The sequence below is a fragment of the Eschrichtius robustus genome, chromosome 5 (genome assembly GCF_028021215.1).
Source record: "Eschrichtius robustus isolate mEscRob2 chromosome 5, mEscRob2.pri, whole genome shotgun sequence".
Classification (NCBI taxonomy): Eukaryota; Metazoa; Chordata; class Mammalia; order Artiodactyla; family Eschrichtiidae; genus Eschrichtius; species Eschrichtius robustus.
Window position 1 is genome coordinate 1,674,616 of NC_090828.1, and position 23,936 is coordinate 1,698,551.

General features: G+C 45.8%; 1 pseudogene; it reads left to right on the forward strand.

The window, feature by feature from the left end:
• Positions 1-4,165: 4,165 nt before the first annotated feature.
• On the forward strand, positions 4,166-4,961 carry LOC137764664 (proliferating cell nuclear antigen pseudogene; annotated as a pseudogene).
• The last annotated feature ends 18,975 nt before the right edge of the window (positions 4,962-23,936 follow it).

Here is a 23,936-nt window from a genome sequence, read left to right on the forward strand (position 1 = left end):
ATAAAAAAAAAAACAACCAATTAAAAATGGGCAGAGGACCTGAATAGACGTTTTTCCCAGGAAAACATACAGATGGACAACAGACACATGAGAAGATACTCAACATCACTAGTCATCAGGGAAATGCAAATCAAAACCATAGGGAGATACTATTTCACATCTGTCAGAATGGCTATCATCAAAAAGACAGCAAATAATAAGTGTTGGCAAGGATTTGGAGAAAAGGGAACCCTTCTGCACTGTTGCTGGGAATGTAGATTGGTGCAGCCACTGTGGCAAACAGTATGGACGATCCTCAAAAAATTAAAAATGGAACTACCATATGATCCAGCAATTTCACTTCTGGGTATTTTTCCAAAGAAAACAAAAACACTAGTTTGAAAAGATATATGCACTCCAATGCTTACTGAAGCATTATTTACAATAGCCAAAATATGGAAGCAACCTAACTGTCCATCCACAGACACAAATGGATAGAGAAGATGTGGTATTTATATATAATAGAATATTACTCAGCCATAAAAAAGAATGAAATCTTGCCATTTGCAACAACATGGAAGGATCTAGAGGGTATCATGCTAAGTGAACTAAATCAGACAGAGAAATACAGATATGACAAGTATGATTTTACTTATATGTATAATCTAAAAAACAAAACAAACTAAACAAAACAAAAACAGATTCATTGATAGAACAAATGGGTGGTTGCCAGAGGGGAGGAGGGTGGGGGATTGGGTGAAATAGGTGAAGGGGATTTAGAGGTACAAAATTTCGGTTATAAAATACATAAATCGTGAGGATGTAATATACAGAAAAAGGAATATTATCAATAATATTGTAATAACTTTGTATGGGGACAGATGGTTACCAGGCTTACTACAGTGATCATTTCATAATGTATGCAAATATAAAATCACTGTGTGGTACACATGAAATTAACATAATATTGTTATATTTCAATTTTTAAAAATTCAAGAGCAGGCAGAGCCATTCCTGCAATCACCAACCATTTACTTTCCTGAGGGCATTTTCTGAGTCTGGGTAGAGGCTAGTGTTGGGGCTTGCCTAGGCAAAGGGACTGTCCTGGGGAAAAGATAAGTCCATGAATATTTTGAAAATCATGTGGGATGGCGTGAGAGATTAGAATCTAGAGGAGATCAAGAGATGTAGCTGTTTTCTCCCGCAGATTCCTTGCTGAGTATCGGGGTGCAAGAGATGGAGCAGCTGGGCTGCAAAGGCAGTGAGATCTCCAACTACCTCATTTGCTAGGGACACCCACTGTCAGACTTTGTGATAGTTAATTTTATGGGTCAGCTTGACTGGATCTGAAGATGCCTAGATATCTGATTAAGCATTCTTTCTGGGTGTGTCTGCCAGGGTGTTTCTGGATGAGATTGGCATTAGACTTGGTGGACTCAGTAAAGTAGATGGCCCTCCCCCATGTGAAGACCCTCTCCAATACTGTGAAGGCTTAAATAGAACAAAAAGGCAGAGGAAGAAATCTGTCCCTTTTCTTTCTGCCTCGTTGCTTGAGCTGGGACATCTCCTATGAGTCAATTCCTCACAATAATTCTCCTTTTCTATCCTATTTGTTCTGTTTCTCTGGAGAACCCAGACTAACACAGGCATCAGCCTTCAGACTTGGAAAACACAAATGTGGATTAATTCTAATGCTGCAACCCAGTCTTGAACCAGCTCAATTTCTAATTAGGTTGAGGTGATTATGTCTATCTGGGGGCGGGGAAGGGGAATCCTCAGAGGAACAGTCATATCAACTTTAGTCTCTATTGTTTTTGTATGCACAATGTCTGGCCTACAATCAAAACTTACATGAATATGAAGTATGAAAATACAAGTAATGATTGTTAAAAAGCAGTCAATAAAAGTAGATCAATAGATAGTCCAGACACTGGGGTTAACACAAAAAGATTTAACATTAACAAGTACAAATATGTCAACCACAACCTGGGAGAGATGCACTAAGTGGCTGAAAAGATGGAGAATTTCAAAAAAGGATTAAAATCTATTAAAAAAGATCATCTAGACATTGTAAGTGAAAATACAGTACCTAAAATTAAACTCGTTGAATAAATTTGAGAGCAGACAGGGTACAGCAGAAGACAAGATTAGTGGACTGAAAGAAAAGACTAGAAAAAACAGACCTGAATTCAAGTCAACTGGATCAACCTACTTATATTTGGAGTCTCAGAAGGAGAGAGGTGGAGGGGAGGGTGAAGCAGAAGTTGTATTTGAAGAGCTCATGCATGGCTGAGATTTTCCAAACTGATGTCAGACTTCAATCCACGGATTCCAGAAGCTTTGTGGAGCCCCATTCAGTCTGTGTGAGAAAAGAAGTCATCCCAGGGCTAGCGGGGGTGGTGGGGTAAATCAAGGACTCTGCTACACTCTCGCTGGGATGACGAACCATTCAAAACAGGTCCTTCCAGACTTTCCAGCCACCGAGCATTCCTTTCTCTCTGCTCAGGTGTTAGGTAATCACAGCAGGGAGGCAGTTCTTGAATAAGACCAGTGCCAAGGAGGAGACATGATGTGTAACACTAGATGCTCTTCACCATGAGATGCACCCTCCTTCCACCCCACAAAATCTTCAGAAGTGGACCAAGTTCTTACATGAGCTTTATCCTCTCCCCTCAGGTACCCACTTCCAGCAAAGATAGAGAAGATCTCAGGAAAGTATAATCTCTCAGCAAAAGTAATGAGACTTAGGAATACAACTGCTATAAAGAGAAAGACAACAGAATGAGAAAGAAATTCATACTAGATGAAGCAGAATCAATGGAACAAGAATTCCATTTATTCCATTAAAGCAGAACAAGAAGTTTTAAAAAGGCTGTTCAATCCCTTCTAAGAAATAAGAAGGCGGGTGGGGAGGGAAGATGAAAGAACAAGAAGTTATACAGAAAAAAACCAAGGAGGTAGTTTTTTATTTACTTATTTATTTTAAAAATATCAGTAGCTGAGTTAAATGTGAAAATGAATTTAGCTTGAGATTAGTAAATAAAAAGACCAGTCTTAGGAATTCTCTAAAAGAAACAATGAAGATATGAAAAGGATTTTTCATAGTAGAAAGTCAAGCAATACAGAAGACTGAAGAACTGTCTTTTCAGACGTTAGGGTCCCAGAAGGGAGAAAACAATAAGGATGAGGGAGACAATATTTGAAAAATTATTGACCAAGAATTTCCCAGATTTCAGGAATATGTACTATCTCAATAAGCAGGGGAGAGAGCCAGCCACATCTCAACACACTATAGCGAAATTTATGAACATTAAGGAGATGAAATTATAAAACTTCCAATGAGAAAATAAACAGTAATTTTTAAAGGAACACCAATCAGATTGACACCATATTTATCAATGACAAAATTGGATGCAGGAAGATGGTAGAGTGATAGTTTCCATATCAAAGGGCCACAATCTTTAAGCTCATAATTTTATACCCAGCTAAGCTATCATTTACACACTGGCAAAATAAGGATATTTTCAGATGCCTAAGGAAGTCCTCAGAAATTTTATTACACAAAGATTCTTTTGGAGACATTTTAAAAGAGCCCTATAGCAAGAAAAGAAATGAACTCTAGAATATTGGACATCAGTGACCAAATCTCTTACTAAAGCAAGGACTAAGACAAAACAAACAAAAAAATATATCTGTAATAAACTATAGTCAAAATTCTAGATGATACCCACATGCTATAGGGGTGGGGGGTTGGTGTAGGAGAGTCCAGAAAAGAGATAGATACTGATAAATTTAAGAACTGATAAGGAGAATAAGCATTACTATTAAAAAGAATGAGCAGTTGGGAATCTAGTTAGTATTATTATTATTGCTTATTCTTATTAATTATTGTTTCCAATCCCTCTCCCCCAACCCCAAACCCTATTACGAGGTAAGTGCTAATAGATAAGGAATTGACTTCTGTAAAGGGTTCAAAGGAATTCATCTCTCAGGAGGTCGCCAGGTTCGGGGTAGGAAGAGACTGCTTGATTAAACTGCTGCAGGCGCGGCGGGCTGGTTGTGGGCTTCCTCCGTCTCAAGCATTCGTGGGTTAGTTCCCCCGCTCGCTCTCATCTTCTGAAGCCTAAGCCGGCTACACCTTCCTCCTTCCTTCCGCCAGTAGCCGTGTCCTTGCGACTCCGCCACCATGTTCGAGGCGCGCCTGGTCCAGGGCTCCATCCTGAAGAAGGTGCTTGAGGCGCTTAAGGACCTCATCATCGAGGCCTGCTGCGACATCAGCTTGAGCGGCGTGAACCTGCAGAGCATGGACTCGTTCCATGTCTCCTTGGTGCAGCTCACCCTGCGCTCCGAGGGCTTCGGCACGTACCGCTGCGACCGCAACTTGGCCATGGGCGTGAACCTCACCAGCAAGTCCAAAATACTGAAATGTGCTGGCAATGAAGACATCATTACACTAAGGGCTGAAGATAACGCGGACACCTTGGCACTAGTATTTGAAGCTCCAAATCAAGAAAAGGTTTCAGACTATGAAATGAAGCTAATGGATTTAGATGTTGAACAGCTTGGAATTCCAGAACAAGAGTACAGCTGTGTAGTAAAAATGCCTTCTGGTGAATTTGCACGTATATGCCAAGATCTCAGTCATATTGGAGATGCTGTTGTAATTTCCTGTGCAAAAGATGGAGTGAAATTTTCTGCAAGTGGAGAACTTGGAAATGGAAATATTAAGTTGTCACAAACGAGTAATGTTGATAAAGAAGTGGAAGCTGTTACCATAGAGATGAATGAACCAGTTCAGCTAACTTTTGCACTGAGGTACCTGAACTTCTTTACAGAAGCCACTCCACTCTCTCCTACAGTAAAACTCAGTATGTCTGCAGATGTACCCCTTGTCGTAGAGTATAAAATTGCTGATATGGGACATTTAAAGTACTATTTGGCTCCCAAGATCGAGGATGAAGAAGGATCTTAGATGTTCTTAAAATTCAAATTCAAGGAAATAGAACTAAACTCTTTGAGAACTGCTTCTGAGATGCCAGCACATACTTAAGTCTCTTTTGTCCTTGTACCTCTGAGTACATATGTAGATATTGTTTTCTGTAAATAACTTTTTTTTTCTCCATTCTCTACAATTTGTTCAAAGAGTAAAGTCCAAAGTCAAATCTGGTCTTGTTAACCTAGTAATACTTTGCCTCACCTAGGAATACTCCTTATAATTTTTATAAACAAAAGAGTTTTGACTCTAAATGCAGTTTTAAGTATTGTTTTCAATTTAAATAAAAGTCATTTGAGTTTCAAGCATCACAGGACAGTGCCTTCATTTGGACCCCGATGGTTGCAAGTGTCCTAGAAAATTCACAATTCAAGCAGCTCATGTAAATGAGCTTATTTTTGCAGTCTATAGGAGGTTGATATGACATTAGATACAGTGATAAAAAGTATTCCAAATACAGCAGGTGACAAAGTATTTTGGGGGATTCATTTGCCAAACTTATTTTGGTATTATGACTTGAGCTCAAGAAATGAAAAGGGGAGAGTAGAACAAATATATAATATTTTGTCATTTTTGCTAGCAGAAACTAACACTTTACAGAAGCTTAATGTACCCAAAGTTCTGTCAGCTTTATAAGACTAGCATTGTTACAGGGCAGTGTTTCATTAGCCTAGGGAGCCTTGTACAGGAGTCTTGGAAGTTTTAGTAGATCTGATAAGTCCCAAGGAGTATGTTTATGCAAATATAATTTCTCTAGCATAAGTAGCCTTTCGTGGGGACTTATTCCGTCAAAGGATGAAGGTGGCTTAAATTCCATGGATGTTGGAGTCAACCAAGAGAGTGAAAAAGGCCCAGCAGTAATTGTGCTACAAGCTCACAAGTTGGCATGCTGCATATTGAGAATTCCTTTATTGTAGTCCTCTTTTCTGGTGTATTTTGTGTTTGGTAGATTAAATGACAGATTTCTGTTGTACTTGCAGTGATGGTAGAACTCACTGTATCCAGTATGTAACTATTCACTACCTTCTGTGTGCCTGGGGTTAGACAAGGATATTGACTGCAAAGGGGTCTGATGGAAATCTTTGGAGTGATGAAAATATTTTATCTACGTTGTGATGATGGCTCCAAGACTATATGCATTTGTCAAAACTAATCCAATTGTACTTTATCACATGTAAATTATACATTAATAAAGCTTGACGTTTTAAAAAGTAAAAAAAAAAAAAAAAGAAGAGACTGCTTGCAGTCCCAAGAAGAGGGGCATTGCGGGACGTGGGGACCCAATTCCTATGTCTCCATGTCCCGCAAGACTGGACTGCAAGACAGTTGTTGGAGGCAGAGCCTGACCACACCATGAGGCCCCGGGGACGCCTGGCTCAGAGCTACAGGCTCGTGCCGTGTCTTCCTGCTCACCGGGGATGCAGGCGGAGCTGGTCTGGTCTGGATCGGCAGATGTACCCTCTGGCACGGGCTGAGACGCTAACCAGGTCTGCACCATGTGAGTTTCACTGAGTATCTGGGATGTGAGTGGCTGTGACAGCTCCGCGTTACCCAGACAAATTAGGCACAGTCCGTTCCTCAGGGGACCTAGCGGTCTAATGGGGGGCACAGATGTGCAGACATATTTCAGACACACGCAGTGGTTAAAAGCGCAGGCTTCGGTGTCAGAAAGACTCAGGGTAAAGTCCTGGACCCACCACTCATTACCTATGTAGCTTTAGGCAAACTCATTTTTATTCTTGGACCTCAGCTTCCCCACCTGTAAAATGCAGATGAAATTAGCAGTACCAAGCAAAAAGAGCTCTCCTTAGGATTTGAACTGATGTATAGAAAGTACTGAGCACAGAACTTTCATCTAAAAGATTATCATCCTGTTGCAACTTGTACATTAAAACAGCAATTCTTCTTTTTATAAACAAATTTTCTTTTTTTTAAATTTATTTTTAAATTTTTTTTGTGGAGGGCACCGTGCGGCATGTGGGATCGTAGTTCCCTGACCAAGGATCGAACCTGTGCCCCCTGCATTGGGAGTGAGGAGTCTTAACCCCTGGACCGCCGGAGAAGTCTCAAAACAGTGATTCTTAAGAAAGAAGCGCGTGTCGTGCACAGTTTTGAGCACTCTATTCAGTCTATTGCTGTGTAATTTACAAAGTCAACCAAATCTTTGCAGCAGGAGTGGCTCTGTAGGAGACACAATGACAAGGGCTTGTAGGGCCCCTGGGTTGGAGGAACAGGGCAATGGGAGTGGGCACCTGCGGTCCTCAGGGAAGGTGAGGAAGTGACCTGCACGATGGAAGCCAAGTTGGAGTGAGGCGTGCAAGAGGAGGATGAGCTTGCCAGCCTGGCATGGGGAGCACAGAGCACTTCCAAGGAGAGAGCCTTCCCTGGAAACACACGGTGAGCAGGGGCCCTCGGGAGAGAGCAGCCGTGCCCACAGGGGGCGGGCAATGCAGATGAGGACCAGGGCCAGTTCTCAAAGGATTTGGGTGCCACTGGGGAAGCAGGGAGGAGGCCGGGTGTTAGCAGACAAAGGCATGGCCAGGTGTTCTGGTGCGGACTTGGGGACGGGAGACAGAACTCTGGGCAAGAAAGATGGGTGGGCTGGCCCCGAGAGTGGCCACATGCAAGGAGGGGGATGGCCACATTCAGCGATCAGCCATGGGGGCGGGGGGGAACAAGAGGAGTAATGCCTATGGCGTGAGGTCCTGCCCCAGCATCTCCACCTGCCTCCTAGGACCGTGAGTGCCCGGTGTCCGAGAGCCTTCCTCTCGCCGATGCCAAGGTGAAGAAGCAAGGATCTGTCATCCAAGAAGCACACAGCGGGGGCTTGTTAATGCTTGCAAGTACTCCACATTTTATTATAAAAATGCACTAAGAGCCATTTGCATAGTACTGACTTTTCATTGCTCAAAAATAGACAAGAATAACTACCCAACAGTTGCTATAGATATGCTCTTACCAGTACTAGATTTTATTTTTAAAAATAATTGCCTTTATTGTGCTAGAAATAGTTGCTGTACATATTATATGCATTTTTAAAGTTGGCTTGCTTTGACTTTCATAGACCTGATAAATAAAATTAATTCCATTTTTCATGATGAACTAAGTTAATTTGCTAGGCAAATAATTGAATGAATATTTCGTGCTTAATTGCCCAGAGCTCTTGGTAAGTGGCACCTCTGTCCCACCCTGAGGGCCCCGGAGGGCAAAGTCTGAGCCATTTCCACCCTGTGACTGCAGGTATAATATCTTGAGTCCCAAGGTGGTAAACTGGGTCCACGGGGGCACAAGCCCCCCGGAAAGCTCGGCATCAGACAAGGCTGTGAGTCTTGCAGAGACCGGGGCTCTGATGTGCTCTGTCTCCCTCCTGGGACCCAGAAGCACTGCCAGTCCTGCAGATCAGAAGTCTCAGCCTGAGAGGCTGGTGCAGCCAGGCAGGAACATGGGTGTGGGGACCCGCCGGGGGAGGACTCAGGGTCCCGCAGGATCCAGGACTGGAGATGCTGGGCAACCGTAGGGCCCTCAGTCCACGAGCTGCACCGTGGCCACACCGGCTGGGAATGAAGGGCTCAGTCTCAGGCCAGAGGGAGGAGGAGAAAGCTGGGCCCAGCAGGACAGGGACAGAGGAAGCCCACCTCCCCCTTGAGCCCAGAAGCTGTGGGCCGCCAGGAGTGGCTGATCAGGCTGGCAGCACAGCGGGAGGTGGTGGAGGCCAGGCAGTGGAGTAGGGGCCTGCTCCATGATCCTGAGGACCATCCCCTTCAGGGAGAGCCCAGCAGAGACTGGGGGGGCGGGGGCAGGATCACTCCACCCCCAGCCCTGGATATGGCTCTGGAAAGAGCAGGTGAGGGCCTGGCTCCAGGCTGGCCACGCAGCACTGAAGCCTGGACGTACAAGGGGCGAGGGCTCCCTGGAGGAGGTGTGGGGATCCGGTGACCATCCCTGCTGCCTGGCAGATGGAGGGAGAGTGTGCAGGAACAAGACTGGTGTCACAAACCGCCTCACCCATGGGGAATGGGACCAGATGATAAGGAGGAAAGTGGGGTCTTCAGTGCCAAGCCTGGCCTTGTTGACAAGTGACCCCATTAGAGGAAATATTTTCCCTCAGTGGACACACTCAGAGTGCAGCTAATCAGCACGGCTCCCTTTGGGAAGAGGTACTCCCAGGCACAAATGCACAAAAAGGGCGATTTTTGAAAGCTGTTGGCTTCAGAGTGGAAGGTCTTCTCCATCCCAGGGCAGATGGACGGGCAGGGAGGGGTTGGGCTCCTCTGGATGGAGCGGAGGTGACCCCGCCAGCCCCGCCGTGCCTTCCTTCTCCTCTTTCTCTTCACTGACTTAATGGGGGAGTCGCTGCTTTATTGGTCAATAATGTCTGAAATTTTAGTTTTGTAAAAAAAAAAAATTAGATAGCTTTGTTCCCTGTGGGGGTAGGGAGGTGTGTGCATGTGTATGGGGGTGTGGGAGCTACGTGCACGGGAGGGTGGGGAGCGTGTGCCCGCGGGAGTGCCTGGGGTACGTTCGTGGGGTGTGTGTGCCCGTGGCGGGCGTGTTTAGGGCAGCGAGAAGCAGCAGAGCTGACAATGCCTCTTGAAGACAGTGCTTCCTTCGTCTCTGACTCCCAGGGTGGTGGGGGGGAGGCATGGGGGTGGGGACTGTACTGCTTGCTCCTCCAGGGAGACGGACAGAGCCGTCGACACTGATTCTGTGATCTGCGTCTACTCAACAGTTTCCAGGCCAAAGAGCATTTCAAACAAAATTTAACTGAAAATTAATTGAAGAGTACTGTTTCCAAAACCTTCTTGCAGCAAGGTGGTATCCATCAGGTGAATCTGTGTCATTAAGGTGTGGGCGACTTTGGGGGCCTCAAGCCTGGGAAGGAGGTGCATGGAGCTGACCAGCCCCCACCCTGCTCTGCTCCTTGAGCCAGGCATCATGGCGATGTCCACCCACAGGTCAAAGGACCACTGCCCACCACGCCTTGGCCCAACCCACAGCATTCTCAGTAAAGGTCGGTGAATGCACGAATGGATGAATGAACAGACAGAACTGATGAAGAGCTCCCTGGCTCACATGTCTCCTGGGACAAGGCCCCCACCTCACTCCTTCTTCCGGGGGAGCCACGGGCCCTGGGGGAGGCGCCCAGGCCGAGCAGCCGTTCTCATACCCGTGGGCTTCGTGCCTCAAAATTGTCAAGGACCCCAAAGACTTCTTGGTGTGCTGTTATATCTGTGTCTATTCACCTTACTACAGAGTAACACTGAGAATTTTAATAGAATACCTATTAATTCATGTAGCAATAATAACCCCATTACATGTTAACATATTTTTACGAATAAAATAGCATATTTCCCCTCCAAAAAAATAATCTAGTGGGAAGAAAGGCATTGTTTTACCTCTTACAATTCTTTTTCACGTCTGGTCTAAAGGAAATGACAGCTGTTGCTCTATCTGCCTCCAAACCCCATCTGTTTGGAGATGTCATTTTGGTTGAACTGAATGAAGGGAATCCAGCCTCACACAGACATGTCAGTGGCAGACGGGGAGCGTCTGGTGGCTTTTCCAGATAATTGTGTGCATTCTGCTTTGATAATACACCCGAACTTGACAAGCGGTAGTTTCTTAAAGCTACTTGGACTGCGGAATCCGAAACCTTATGAGTACTTAATAAAATGAACACTGTGTGCTCAGTGATATTAAAATTCACTGGTCCATCTTACACTTAGAGTGGATCTATCAACCGGGCATGATTTACTGTCTGGGTACAGATTTACATTAATGTCACAATGGGTCACTTGGAAACTATTTCTTCACTGAGTTATGCAGATTTCCTGGATGTTGATACATTTCCTGATACAACATTTGAGAAATCACATTCATTAATATCACCATCAATTCATCAGAGAAGTGCGGAGGGGCTATCAAGCTCATGGTGCAGGTGGCATATGTTTTCCAGAATTCGAATTTTCACTTGAAAAAGCTTGACTCTGATCATTGATGTCAAGTACGGTCAGTTGTTTTCCTTAAGTAACAGGCTCACTTCGTTCATTTTTGAGAAAATATCTGCCAAACACGCAGGTCGGAGTAACCACGGTTGTGTGAGGACCACGTCGGTGAGAACCGCGCACTGTCCCGTGAAGCAGGCGTTTTCCTCCAGGGTCCCATCGTCTTCCGTGTGCAGCCCCCTTCTGTCACACAGGCAGTGAAGAAGTGGAAAAGAGGGTCAAGACTTAATAAAATTTTAAAATGTTACTTCTTATCAAGGACATCCTTAAGTAAAACGTGTAGTTTTTAAATGGTGACGAATCCAGGGGCTGTCTGCGCTGTCTGGGGCGACTGCCGGCATCCGAGCTGAGGCTCTGTGGCTTCCCCATCACCACCTTCATGCCGCGAGGGCAAAAAGAGAAGTGACTTCTAGCGCTATGATGGAAGTGGCTTTGACCATGTGGACCCCTTGGAAGGGGGTCTCGGAGCCCCAGAGGTGCATAGCCCCTCGAGGGGCACTGCTGTTGAGTTCACGGGTCTTGGCTGGAAATGGGTGCGTGTCTCAGAGTCACTGGATTGTGTCTTTTCATTTTTGCACAGACAGTGGAGATGTCTGCTCCCGTCATTTCTCTTCTGCGTCGCTGCCGGGACACTTACTTTGAGACGGATGAGTGTCCACAAGCATCTTTGCCGCCACACAGCGAGCTCCGGACACATTTGCTCCCTGAAGCCCCACCCACAGAGGACCTCATCTTCCGCTGCAGAGGTTTGTCCCTGAGTCCTATGGCTGGGTGCGTGCCCTGCGGTCCAGCCCTCACAGGCCGGGGCCCCGCGTGTCCCCTCCAGCTGACGTGGGTCCACGCTGCCCATTCCCGGGAATCTGGGACAGGGCGCCGCTCTCACCGCCGAGCAGAGTGGGCATGTTTGTTTCCATAGAAGTTAATGTTTTGTTTTGTTTTTAGTAAATATCTGACAGTTTAATTTTGAAGAATTCTGCGAATGGAATGCTCCAAAACATAACACCTTCTAAGAAATGACTGAAAACACGGGGACATTTTCATGGCGTCTTGCACACAATGCCTCATTCCTCACGTGAATGAAGCAGGAACCTGTCCCCGGGCGAGGTCCTCCTGCAGGTGGGCAGGGGCTGCTGGGTGTGGCCGGGTGGGAGGTCCACGGGAAGCAGGGTCCTGCTCCCGGGAGGCCAAGGCCAGGGCTCTTCTCTGCTGTCTGTTCACTGCCGCTCTGCTTAGAAAGATACGTGCACACGCACACCGCGTCTGGCTGTCAGCTGGGCCTGGGCGATGCTGTCTGCCATGTCTGGTTTCTTCCTCATGGACAGCTTCCCAGAGGACAGGAGGAAGAGAAGTTTCCAGGCCTCCGACTTCCCCCCACCCTACTCAGCCCTCCCTCACCCATGGCGGCTCTCCCTCCCAGTTGCTGCCCCCATGCAAGCTGCAAGGTCCCCAGATGGCCTATTTGCTCTTCTTCCCCTTGGGGCAATTCAACTCGCCTGCTGGGTTGTAAACAGCAGAAGAGACTTGAATCCTCCCGCCTCCCAGTGGTCCTGTTGAATCCTCCCGCCTCCCAGTGGTCCTGTTGAATCCTCCCGCCTCCCAGTGGTCCTGTTGAATCCTCCCGCCTCCCAGTGGTCCTGCAGCCCCATCAGAGCAGGGAACCTGTCCAGTCCACAGTCGGGCCAGACCCCTTTGTACCTGGGGCCACCTGTGAGTGGCTGGAGACGTGGCTGGTGGACAGAGGGGTCTTCCGGATGGCCCCTTTCAGGCAGAGACCCATCTTGAAGGTGCATCCATGGCAGGAAACACGTTTCAGCATGTGTTGCCTCTCCCCAGTGTCCAGGGATGGTGTTCCCGAGAGGGCGAGAGGCTGGGTTGGAGCAGCCATCTCCAGGGAAGTTTGAAGGGTGGCTTTGGCCTCACAGGCGAGCAAGTGTCCCCAGGGCTCCAAGGTCCTGGTGTTGGGTTGGAAATTGCACACGGCTTTGCCATCTGCTGTCTGTCACCTGGTTTACTCCACAGGCCATCGAAGAGCTGGGGGCTTCCCCTCCCCAGGGAGCCATGTCTCTTCCTCCAGGCCAAAGTTCAAGTCACCTTTGCCCAAAACGCAGGAAACCTGGGACACCGCTAATGAGGCGATGGAGAGCTTCTGCTTTGTCCCGCCCAAGTTGCAGTGAGGAGCTTCAGACTTTCTGAGCTGCTGTGTTCAGCAAGATTCTCTCCGTATTTGAGGGGTGTGTGTGTGTGTGTGTGTGTGTGTGCGCGCGCAGGTGCATGTGCAGGTGCATGTGTGTGTGAGCACGCGTGTGAATGTGTGTGTGGTGAGCATGCACAGCGGGGTGTGTGTGTGGGAGGGTGCATGTGGAAGGCTGGAATAGGGCAGCTCTGTCCCTTCTTGTCTTCTCCACCTACAGGGTTTAAAGAAGTTGCTTAAGCACGTAGCCTGTGTGAACATGCAGCTGTGGGCAGGGTGTGCAGGCTGACACCTCGATGACCAGATTTTTCCTGCGCCAGGAAACCACCTTGATCCTACAACCTCTTCCGGGGCCTCATCCTGGACGGGTTTGGTGAGAAGTAACTTAAACTCAACAGACGCCCAAGTGCTGGAAAATGCCCAAGCCCGTGGGCTTCCCGGGAGCTCCGACGGCTGCAGTTAAGAAGGATGAAGTAAGGCGGGCCATGCAGGGGCCCAGCCGCGGCTCATCGCCCCCGAAGCTTCCTCCTTCTGTTTCTCCTGATTAGGGGGCAGGGGTGAAGGGAGTGCCCAGGGTCTGAGGGAAGAGAACGCCCAGCTCTGGGGAGCTCCCACCCCTGTCAGCCCTGCAGGGGCCGTTCCCAGAGCCGCCCCAGAGCTGGGCACGTCTTCCTGAGAAGTACACGCAAAAACAACCCCCCAGCGGGGCCTGGCTGCCAGTGATGCCTGGGAAGCAAGCCCATTTCACACAGAGAGGATCACAGTGACCCTGGTGACAGGGTGGGAGGACGACCATTTGGGTCGTAGCAACCTGGCAACAATACAGTTGTGGTTTTTTTTTTAAAGATAAAGGGCCCTGAGCAGTAACCGACAGTGCTGTTTTGGGAACACACAAGCTATTTTTACTGTACCCAAAAGAAAATAGAAATTCTCTCTCTTCTGAACAAATGCCATTGTTCTGTTTCCATGGACCTCCGTGGACATATGATTGTGTTTAAATCCATTTTTCTGTACCCCCCAAACCCCCACCCACCATCCTTGGGTCCAGAAGGGGGCGGGAGGAGGCGCCGCTTTGGCCAAGATACCAGAATACAGTCAGAGGATCGGGTTGGTACCCACGGCCTCCGCATTCATCAACACGCCAGGGCCGGCTTCCTCATCTGCACAGTGGGAAACCCAACAAGCATCTGTTAGAAGGTCGCTGCAAGAATTCACCAAGACAGATGTTTCCTCAGCCGTGCGGGCCCCCAGGAGCCAGGGCTAGCGCCCCTCTGCTGAACAGATGTTCCCTCAGCCGTGCGGGCCCCCAGGAGCCAGGGCTAGCGCCCCTCTGCTGAACAGATGTTCCCTCAGCCGTGCGGGCCCCCAGGAGCCAGGGCTAGCGCCCCTCTGCTGAACAGATGTTCCCTCAGCCGTGCGGGCCCCCAGGAGCCAGGGCTAGCGCCCCTCTGCTGATACTGACCTATAGCCACCTTCGCAAAACTTGACTTCAAAAGTTAATAAATTTCAAAGAGTTAATAAACAAAATTCTCTCGATGTCAATTTTTTCTCCCACCCGTAAATTTGTCTCACGTCGTTCTGTGGCTCCTGCTGCAGCTTGCCGACGCCAGAGACGTCAGCCGCCAACCAGTGTGGAAACCTGCAGAAGCCCCTGCCCAGGTACCGCTCATTGCTTCCATGTGTGGGGCTGTCACTGGTAAAGGGACCTCTCCATGGTGGAAGAGGCCCTGGCTAGCCGGAAGGGGAATGACATAAGCCATCAGACCACACACACCCCTTGGGTGGCTTGATTCCTACCTTCTCTGCCACACTTATCAGTGGAAGCCTCCAAACCAGGGGTGGGAGGTATCGTGTGCATTCAGAGCTAACGCCTCAGGGGAGCAGTAGAGTCTCCCCAACTCCCGCGTGGTTGGGAACAGGGTGCAGGTTGGTGAGAGCGTGTGTGTGTGTGTGTGCGCGCGTGTGCGTGCGCGTGTGTGTGTGCGTGTGTGTGCGTGTGTGTATGTGGGTATGTGTGTGTGGCAGGGCCTGACTTTGGTGGGAAGGAGAGAATGACTTCAAACACTCGCCAGAGACGCCTCCTTCGACAATTCGGCACCTCTGAGCAGGGCCAGAGGATGGAACAGATGCAGCCAAGATAGGATGTCTCCATGCAGGATGTGCTGGGCTGCGGGGCATGGTCCTGGCCGTCCCACAGGGCCGCGCTCCTGGAGGGAGCAGCGCCTCACAGGTAGAACCAGTTGGCTGTCCTTCAAAGAAAGACTTTTTCCTCCACCCCAAGGCAAACCCGAGAATGGAGGGGGGAAAGGAGGTGGGAGGCAAGAGGGATGAACTCAATCTGGTTAGAGAGAAAAAATAGGCAGGGGAGGGGCTGGATGAAGCTTAGCAGCCGGCCGCACGGAGCCCTGAGCTTGGCGCTGGGCAAAGGCAGACCAGCCACGTGGTTCCTGTCCTGGAAGTTCCTCCACCCTCTCCGGACCACAGCTACCTAGGATGGTGCAGGCGGCTACCTAGGATGGCCAACACCGCACACCGGCGTGTCCCGAGGAGGCAGGTGGGAGGCGCTTCCTGGGGAGGGAGGTGTAAGGGGGTCTCGGAGGGCCCTCGGAAGGGAGATGTCAGAAATGTTGGTGGGGGGAGAGGAGAAAGCCGCCAGAACCCTGAAGGAGAATCATGTGATCTGCTCACTTCAGTAGACACCACCAAGACGAAATGGGGTAAAAAACCAGGCTGAATTTTGCTCTAGACACTTTGCTACCTAAGGGCCCTCTTGTAATCAAAGAATCTTACATCGTTATCAGTCAATTAAAATGTTTGACTTCTTTATCCCTCATTTGATGCCATTTTAATGCAAAGCATAAACCACAGACCAAAACATGGTGATTATTCAACATTCCACAGCTCCTGCCTGACATCGTCAGCTAGCTTCATTTAGGGTAATTGCGTCAGTTCGGGTTACAATCTTCCTGCTCTGCACTCACAGGGCGCTGTGTGTCTTCCAAAGCTCTGTCTCACACGTTTGCTGTGATTGGAGCCCACAGGGCACCACGTGGAGGAACTTGGAACAGAGAGTGTAGGAGTGGCAAACCCACCGCATCCCCATGAAGGCACGTGGGGAACCCGAACCCAAGCCCCCATTTGTGGTCTCAGCCGCAGCTGGCCTCTGCTTCCATGACTGGTCTCTGGGGGAAGGAAACCACCTGACTCATATTCCGCGTGAAAGGAATTTCTGCGGCTAGAGAAGGAGCAGCGGGCAGGTTCCCACCCTGGGAACACCAGCCGTCTATGGCAGATGAGATGCAAATGTGTGAACATCTGAATCGTCATGAGGAGCCTTGTCACAATCCCTCCTCCTACTGGATCATCCAGGTGGGCACTTGTGTCTTGCCGCTGAATTACCTGGGTGATCACCTCTGCAGTTGAGCGAGGGTTGCTCCAGGCTGGGTGGGAGCAACCCTGCGTCTGTCAGGGGTAGAAGGTGTTTCAGGTGGGGGTGAGAGGAGCTGTGGGCCCAGCAGTGGGGGCGAGGACAGTAGAGAAATGTGGGAAGTGGGGGCAGGGACAAGGGAGGCAGAGCCAGCGACACGGGAGTCGGCCCAGTTGGGGCCTTGCCCAGCCTCAGGGAGGGGCAGGGACCCCTGAAGATCTACAAGGTGTTGCCAGTGGTGTTGCAGGGAATTCATCCACCAGACTGGTGTCGGAGCCTCTGGTGGGAGGGGAGAGTCAGGTAGCGAACGTTGAGTCTTGGTGGGACCTGGGCCTGGACCAGAGTGGGCAGCCATGGGAGGGGAAGGGGTGTCGGGGAAGAGATATGGTGACAAAACCTTCAGCAGGTCTGAGTGGACACTGGGGCGGGGCGAGGCACTGCACTGTGGTGGAGCGGGGCCAGAGGATGGTGGGCAGGGTGGGGTTTGACATCAGGACCTCCGGCGGGCCTCCTGTAGGGACCAGAAAGGTGAGGCCAGACTGGGTCATAGTTTGGCTGGAAGGCAAGTCGTCCAGATTCAGAGGAGAGAGGGGTGGCAATGCAGGTCACCAGAGCTGGGAGGAGGAATGTGACATTAAGAGAAGATTCTGGACAGGGCCAGCACTGCCAAAGGGAAGAGGCAGCAGTGTCTGGGTGGAGACCCAAGGAAGTCAGAGAGAATGAGAAGGAAGAGCCAGGTGTGGAGAGAGAAGGACAACCCACTGGCATTGCCTCTCACTGGTCCCAGTGTCCGGCTGTTATTCACCTGCCTTGAGCCAACCTTGATGTGGAAGTCCTGACAGTTATGGGGGTGTCTGCTCCAGCACACCCAGAAGATGGGGCAACAGTCCTCCCTTGGAGGAAATCCAGGTGATGCATCCCCTTATCAATCACACTCTGAAAGTAAAACCTGCCACCGAAGAAACCAGGAAACATCCTGACACACGTCCTTGAACAAGCACTGCCAAGAACCGTCTGAGCCCAGCTGCAAAGGTGGGAAAGAAGGTTGTTCTTCAGAATAGGTGTCTCAGCTCTGACGTGTCCAATCGATGGTCCCTTACTGGAGCACCAGGGTCCCTGCACCCTGTCCAACCCTGCAGGGTGCCAGGAGAAATGAGGCTGTGTAAGAAGCCTGGAAGACAAGGTACATGGTGTTGAGAAGGTAACCCCTGGAATCAGACCACCTGAGGCCCGCAGCTGAGCCCATATCCCACCTGCAAGGCTGTGACTCCGGACAGCTTGCTCAGCCCCCGCCTCCGTTTCCTCCAATATCAGGGTGTATAATCACCTCTTAGGGTTGAGGAGGGGCTGCATGAGATGACCATGCAAAGCATTTAGAACTGTGTCTGGGTCTTAATAAGCGTGTGATAAATATTCTTTAATTGCAGTTATTTTTAGAAGAAACTAGCTGTTGGTGCCGCTGGGTGGAGAGGGTGGAGAGGGACGGTGGTCATCCCAGCCAGCAGGAGAGACAAATGCTGAGTTACACCACCAAGTCTGGGACGTGGAAGTTGCCACATGAGCCGATCAGACCCCCGGCCCACTTGGAAGGGGAGAACTGAGGTTGCTCAGAGTAGGAGCATGAATAAGTGCCCAGGAGGAGTGAACAGGAGAGCTGGTTTCTAAAGACTGCTCTCAGTAACACTGAAACAAGGCTGCCTCCTTCCCCAGCCATTCTGCCCATTTCCCACAGCATTTTCAGCAAGATGCTACTGAAAGAAATGGCCCCCTTCCAATCTAAACACGAGTCAAAAGATGCACCCGTGTCCTTCATAGACATTCAGAAAAACGTAGGAAACAGCATTGCCATCAAAGGGCAAGAAAAAACACACTTTCAAAGGAGAATAAAAACATTTCAAGTAAAAAAATTTCTTCTGATGTCAAAGAAAAGTTAAAACACAGTTTCCTGAAAACAAAAACTGAAAGCAGAGATACAAAGTACATAGGTCCCAAGAGATAAAAAATAAACTGCTAGAGTTCAGACAAAGAAATGGAAGAGAAATTTTTAAATATACAGAAATAAAAGCCATGAAATAAAAAGAAAAAATGAGTGGATATTGCTAAAAAGTCAAGAATTTGAAAGAGCAAAATACAGCTGAAGAACACAATGTTAACATGATTAGAGAGAAAATAATAGATCTGGAAGACAGACAAAAAAAGGAATAACATACTCAAACTTGATGTTCCCCAAAAAAGAGAACAGAACAAATAGGACCAAAAAACTAAAGATGCAAAGATATAATAGAAGAAAACTGAAATAAAGGAAGACCTGAATCTGCTCATTGAAGGGGCATACTATATCACAAGAAAAATTTGAACAGAACAGCCATATTCTAGTAAAATGACCAGATTTCAAAAATAAATAAAGAATCCTGTGAGCATCTGGGGAAGAAAAAGTAAAGGTTAAGTTGCCACCAGAGAGAAACCAGACTGGTCTTTGATTTTCTCTGCCTACAGAGTATCCCCCAGACAAGTTGTTGCTCACATGTAAAGAAAACATATAGACATTTTCAAACATGAAAGGATTTGGGAAATGGCACCTCCAAGCTCTATTTGAGGAAAAAAAAAAAAAAAAAAAAACACTTCATGAAATCCAGTCAGCTGAGAGATGAAGGAAGAAGATGTCATCAAAACTCTGATGATACCCTGAATATAAATACAGAACTATAGCTAAACTTCTATGTGAATTTCATTTATAGAGCAGAATTGATTCTATAGATTTTCCAGTGAAGAAATAATAATATAACAACAAAATCAGGAGATGGAGGGGGAAATAAATACTTAAACTGATTGATGAAGTACTAGAAATTTTAGTCTTTCATGAAACTGTTTAAAGATAATCACAAGAAATTAAAAATACAGTGTAACCTAAACTAGGAGGTTGAAGAGAGGAAGGAGAGTTATGAGAAAGGATAAAAGAAACAAACAGAGGTTTTACTATATTAATAAAAGCTGTAAGTAACCACTAGACCACAAACAGACAAAAAACACCCAAATCACACACACACACACACACAAAAACACACAAACAGCATGAGTCACCTAGCTTAAACAAAGAATCCTTAAAAAGACAAAATAAGATGACAGAACTAGAAAAAATAATTGTCATACTAAATATAAATGGATAAAACTCATCTATCAATAGGAAAAAAGATTCTAAGCTGAAACCCCAAAACGTACAGATATGCCACTACAAGAGATGCATTAAGCAAAGGGACTCGGGGGGAGTAGAGAAAAAGGATTATGGGAAAAGAGACATAAGAAAAACAAAACAGAACAGAACAATCTAAAATGAATATCTGTCAAATTTCTTCTGTGCCACATAATACAATATTAAAACCTTTAAAGCAAGAACTGCAAGAAATACAAGGATAAATATATCTGTCTTCCTAAGAACACATCATTCTAATGCTACTCAAACTGTTCGAGAGCAGAGATAGAAGAGTGAAACACCCAAATACTTTTTATTAAGTCATCGTAATCGTAGCACACAAAGCTAACAGAATGCACAGGCAGATTTCAGCACAGTCTCCTTCAGAAATATTAATGTAAAAAATATAAACAAGTGGAATGGAGCAGAGCATTAAAAGCATAATGCACAACAGTCAGGGTTCAGTTGAAGAATAAGATGATCGATCAATATAAGAAAATCTATTATATCACCGACCAAATAAGGTCATTAGGAAAAATCCATATGGTGAGCCCCTTAGATTTCTTTCTTTTTTAAAAAAATTTTATTGGAATATAGTTGACTTACAATGCTGTGTTAGTTTCAGGTGTACAGCAAACTGAATCAGTTATACATATACATATATCCACTCTTTTTTAGATTCTTTTCCCATACAGGTCATTAGAGAGTATTGAGAAGAGTTCCCTGTGCTCTACAGTAGGTCCTTATCAGTTACCTATTTTTTTATATAGTAGTGTGTATATGTCAACCCAAACCTCCCAATTTATCCCCCTCCATCCCAGCTTTCCCCCCGGTTAACCATAAGTTGGTTTTCTACACCTGTGACTCTATTTCTGTTTCTTAAATAAGTTTATTTGTACCATTTTTTTTAGATTCCACATATAAGCGATATCATTATGATTTTTGTCTTTCTTGGTCTGACTTACTTCACTCAGTATGACAATCTCTAGATCCATCCATGTTGCTGCAAATGGTATTATTTTGTTCTTTCTTATGGTTGAGTAATATTTCATTGTATATATGTACCACATCTTCTTTATCCATTCCTCTGTCAATGGACATTTAGGTTGCTTTCATGCCCTGGCTATTGTAAATAGTGCTGCAATGAACATTGTGGTGCATGTATCTTTTCGAATTATGCTTTTCTCTGGATATATGTGCAAGAGTGGGATTGCTGGATCATACGGTAGTTCTATTTTCAGTTTTTTAAGGAACCTCCGTGCTGTTCTCCATAATGGTTGTACCAATTTACATTCCCACCCACAGTGTAGGAGGGTTTCCTTTTTTGTTGTGGATTTTTTGATGATGGCCTTTCTGACCAGTGTAAGGTGATACCTCATTGTAATTTTGATTCACATTTCTCTAATAATTAGTGACATTGAGCATCTTTTCATCTGCTTTTTGGCCATCTGTTTGTCTTCTCTGGAGGCATTCTATTTAGATCCTCTGCCCACTTTTTGATTGGGTTGTTTGCTTTTTTGTTATTGAGCTGCGTAAGCTGTGGGTATATTTTGGAGACTAATCCCTTGTCCGTCACTTGGTTTGCAAATATTTTCTCCCATTTAAACTTTTTGTTCTGAGATATTTATAGATTCACATCCAGTTGTAAGAAACAATACAGAGAGACCACCTTGACCCTTGACTCAGTTTCCCCCAATGGTAGCATCTTGGAGCACTACTGCACAATATCATATCCAGGGTACTGACAGGTGTGGCACATGTCCATCACCACAGGGGTACCTTATGCTGCCCTCTACAACCACACCCACCTCCCCAATCTCCCCATCCCCATCCCCAACCCTGACCCCTAGAAACTACTAACCTGAACTTCATTCCTATAAATTTGTCTTTTCAAGAATTTTATGTAAATGTGATTATATACTACACAGCTTTTGGGATAGGATTTTTTCACTCTGTGTAATTCTCTGATGATTCATCAAGTTGTGTGTATCAGTACTTGGCTCCTTGTTAGTTCTGAGTGTCTGTTCCACGGTGTAGATGCACTGCAGTTTATTCAGCCACTCACTCCTTTAAGGAGACCCAGATTGTTCTAGCTTTTGACTATTATGAATAAAACTGCTATAAACATTGGCGTACTGTTTTTGTGTGAGCATAAGTTTTCATTTCTGTGAGAGAAGTACTCAAGAGAAGAATTGCTGGGTCATATGGTAGTTGCATGTTTAGTTTTACAAGAAACTGCCAACTGTTTTCCAGAGAAGCGGCACCATTTTACGTCCCATCAGCCATGAATGAGTGATCAGTTTCTCCACATCTTTGCCAGCATTATGTGTTACCACTTTTTCATTTTAGCGCTTCTGATAGGTGTGCATTAATACCTCACCTCGTGTTTAATTTGCATTTCCCTAATGGCTAATGATAGTGAACTTCTTTTCACTTTTCCTGTGCAAATTTGCTAGGTTTGCTGTCAAGTATTTGCTCATTTTCTAATTGAATTGTTTGCTTTTTTAATTGTTGTTTTAAGAGTTCTTTATATTTTCTAAATTCAAGTCTTTTGTCGGATATGTGGTTTGCATATATGTTCCCCCACTCAGAAGCTTGGCTTTTCATCCTCTTCACAGAGCAAAAGTTGTTAATTTTGTTGAGATCCAATTTACTAGATTTTCCTTTCTTGACTTTGTTATCAAATCTGAGAACCCTTCACCTAGCCTTAGGTCCCAAAGATATTGTCTTTTTTTTCCCAGAAGTTCTGTAATTTTACATTTAAGCTTACAATCCAATTTGAGTTGGTTTTTTAATAAGGTGTTGAGTTAAGGTTGGGGGGGGTTGGTTTGGTTTGGCTTGGCTTAGTCTGTTTATTGCCTATGGATGGTCAATTACTCCAGCATCATTTGTTGAAAATACTATCCTTTTTCTATTCAACTGCTTTTGTACCTTTGTCAATAATCACTTGTGAGTTTTTAATTACAAATTCAACTCCTTTAATAGTTTTAGGATTAATCAGCTTATCTATTTCATCTTAGTTGAGCTTGGGTAGCTTGTAGCTTTCGAAAAACTGGTCCATTTCCTCTAAGTTGTCAAATTTATGAGCATAAAATTGTTTGTAGTATTCCTTTATCATCCTTGTAATGTCTGCAGGCACCCTAGTGATAGCCCCCGTTATCATTCCTGATATTTCATTACTGATATTGGTAATTTATGTCTTTTCTCTTTTCATCTCAGTCAGCCTTGTTAGAGGTTTATCAACTTTATTGATTGTTTTTCAAAGAATCAGCTTTTTGTTTCATTGATTTTCTCAATTGCTTTCCTGTTTTTCAATTTCATTGATTTCTGTTCTTTACTATTTCCATTCTTCTGGTTGCTTTTGGTTTATTTTACTCTTTTTCTAGTTTTTGAGGTAGAAACTTAGAATGCTGATTTGTGATTTTTTTCTTTTTTCTAATGGGAGAATTTAAAAATTTTAAGCTTTTCTTTCAGCTGTATTCCACACGTTTTGATTTGTCATGTTTCCATTCTCATTCAGTTCTATGTATTTCTTTTATTTCCTTTGAAACTTCCTCTTTGACCTATGGATTATTTAGAAGTGCCTTGTTTAATTTCTAAGTATTTAGAGATTTTTCTGTTGTTTTTCTGTATTGATTTCTAATTTGATTCCATTACGGTCAGAGAAAATACTGTATATGATTTAAATCTTTTCAACTTGTTGAGGTTTGATTTGTGGCCCAGAATATGATCTATCTTGGTGAATGTTCCATGGTTGCTTGAAAAACAATGTACATTCTTCTGTTGCTTGCAGAGTTTTCTCTATATATCAGTTAGATACCACTGGTTGATTGTGTTGTTCAGTTCTTCTTCTATAACCTTGCTGGTTTTCTGTGTAATAGTCATTTCAGTTGTTGAAAGTGGTGTACTGAAGAGCCCAACTATAATTGTGAATTTGTCTATTTCTCCCTTAAGGTCTATCAGTTTCTGCTTCATGTATTTTAATGCTTTCTATTTGATGCACACCATTTAGAATTGTTATAGCTTCTGTTGGATTGAGCCTTTTATCATTATGTGACGTCTCTCTTTGTCTCTGGTAACTCATCTTGAAGTCTGCTGTATGTGATGTTAATAGTGCTACTCCTGCTTTTTTCTTTATTAATGTTTGCACG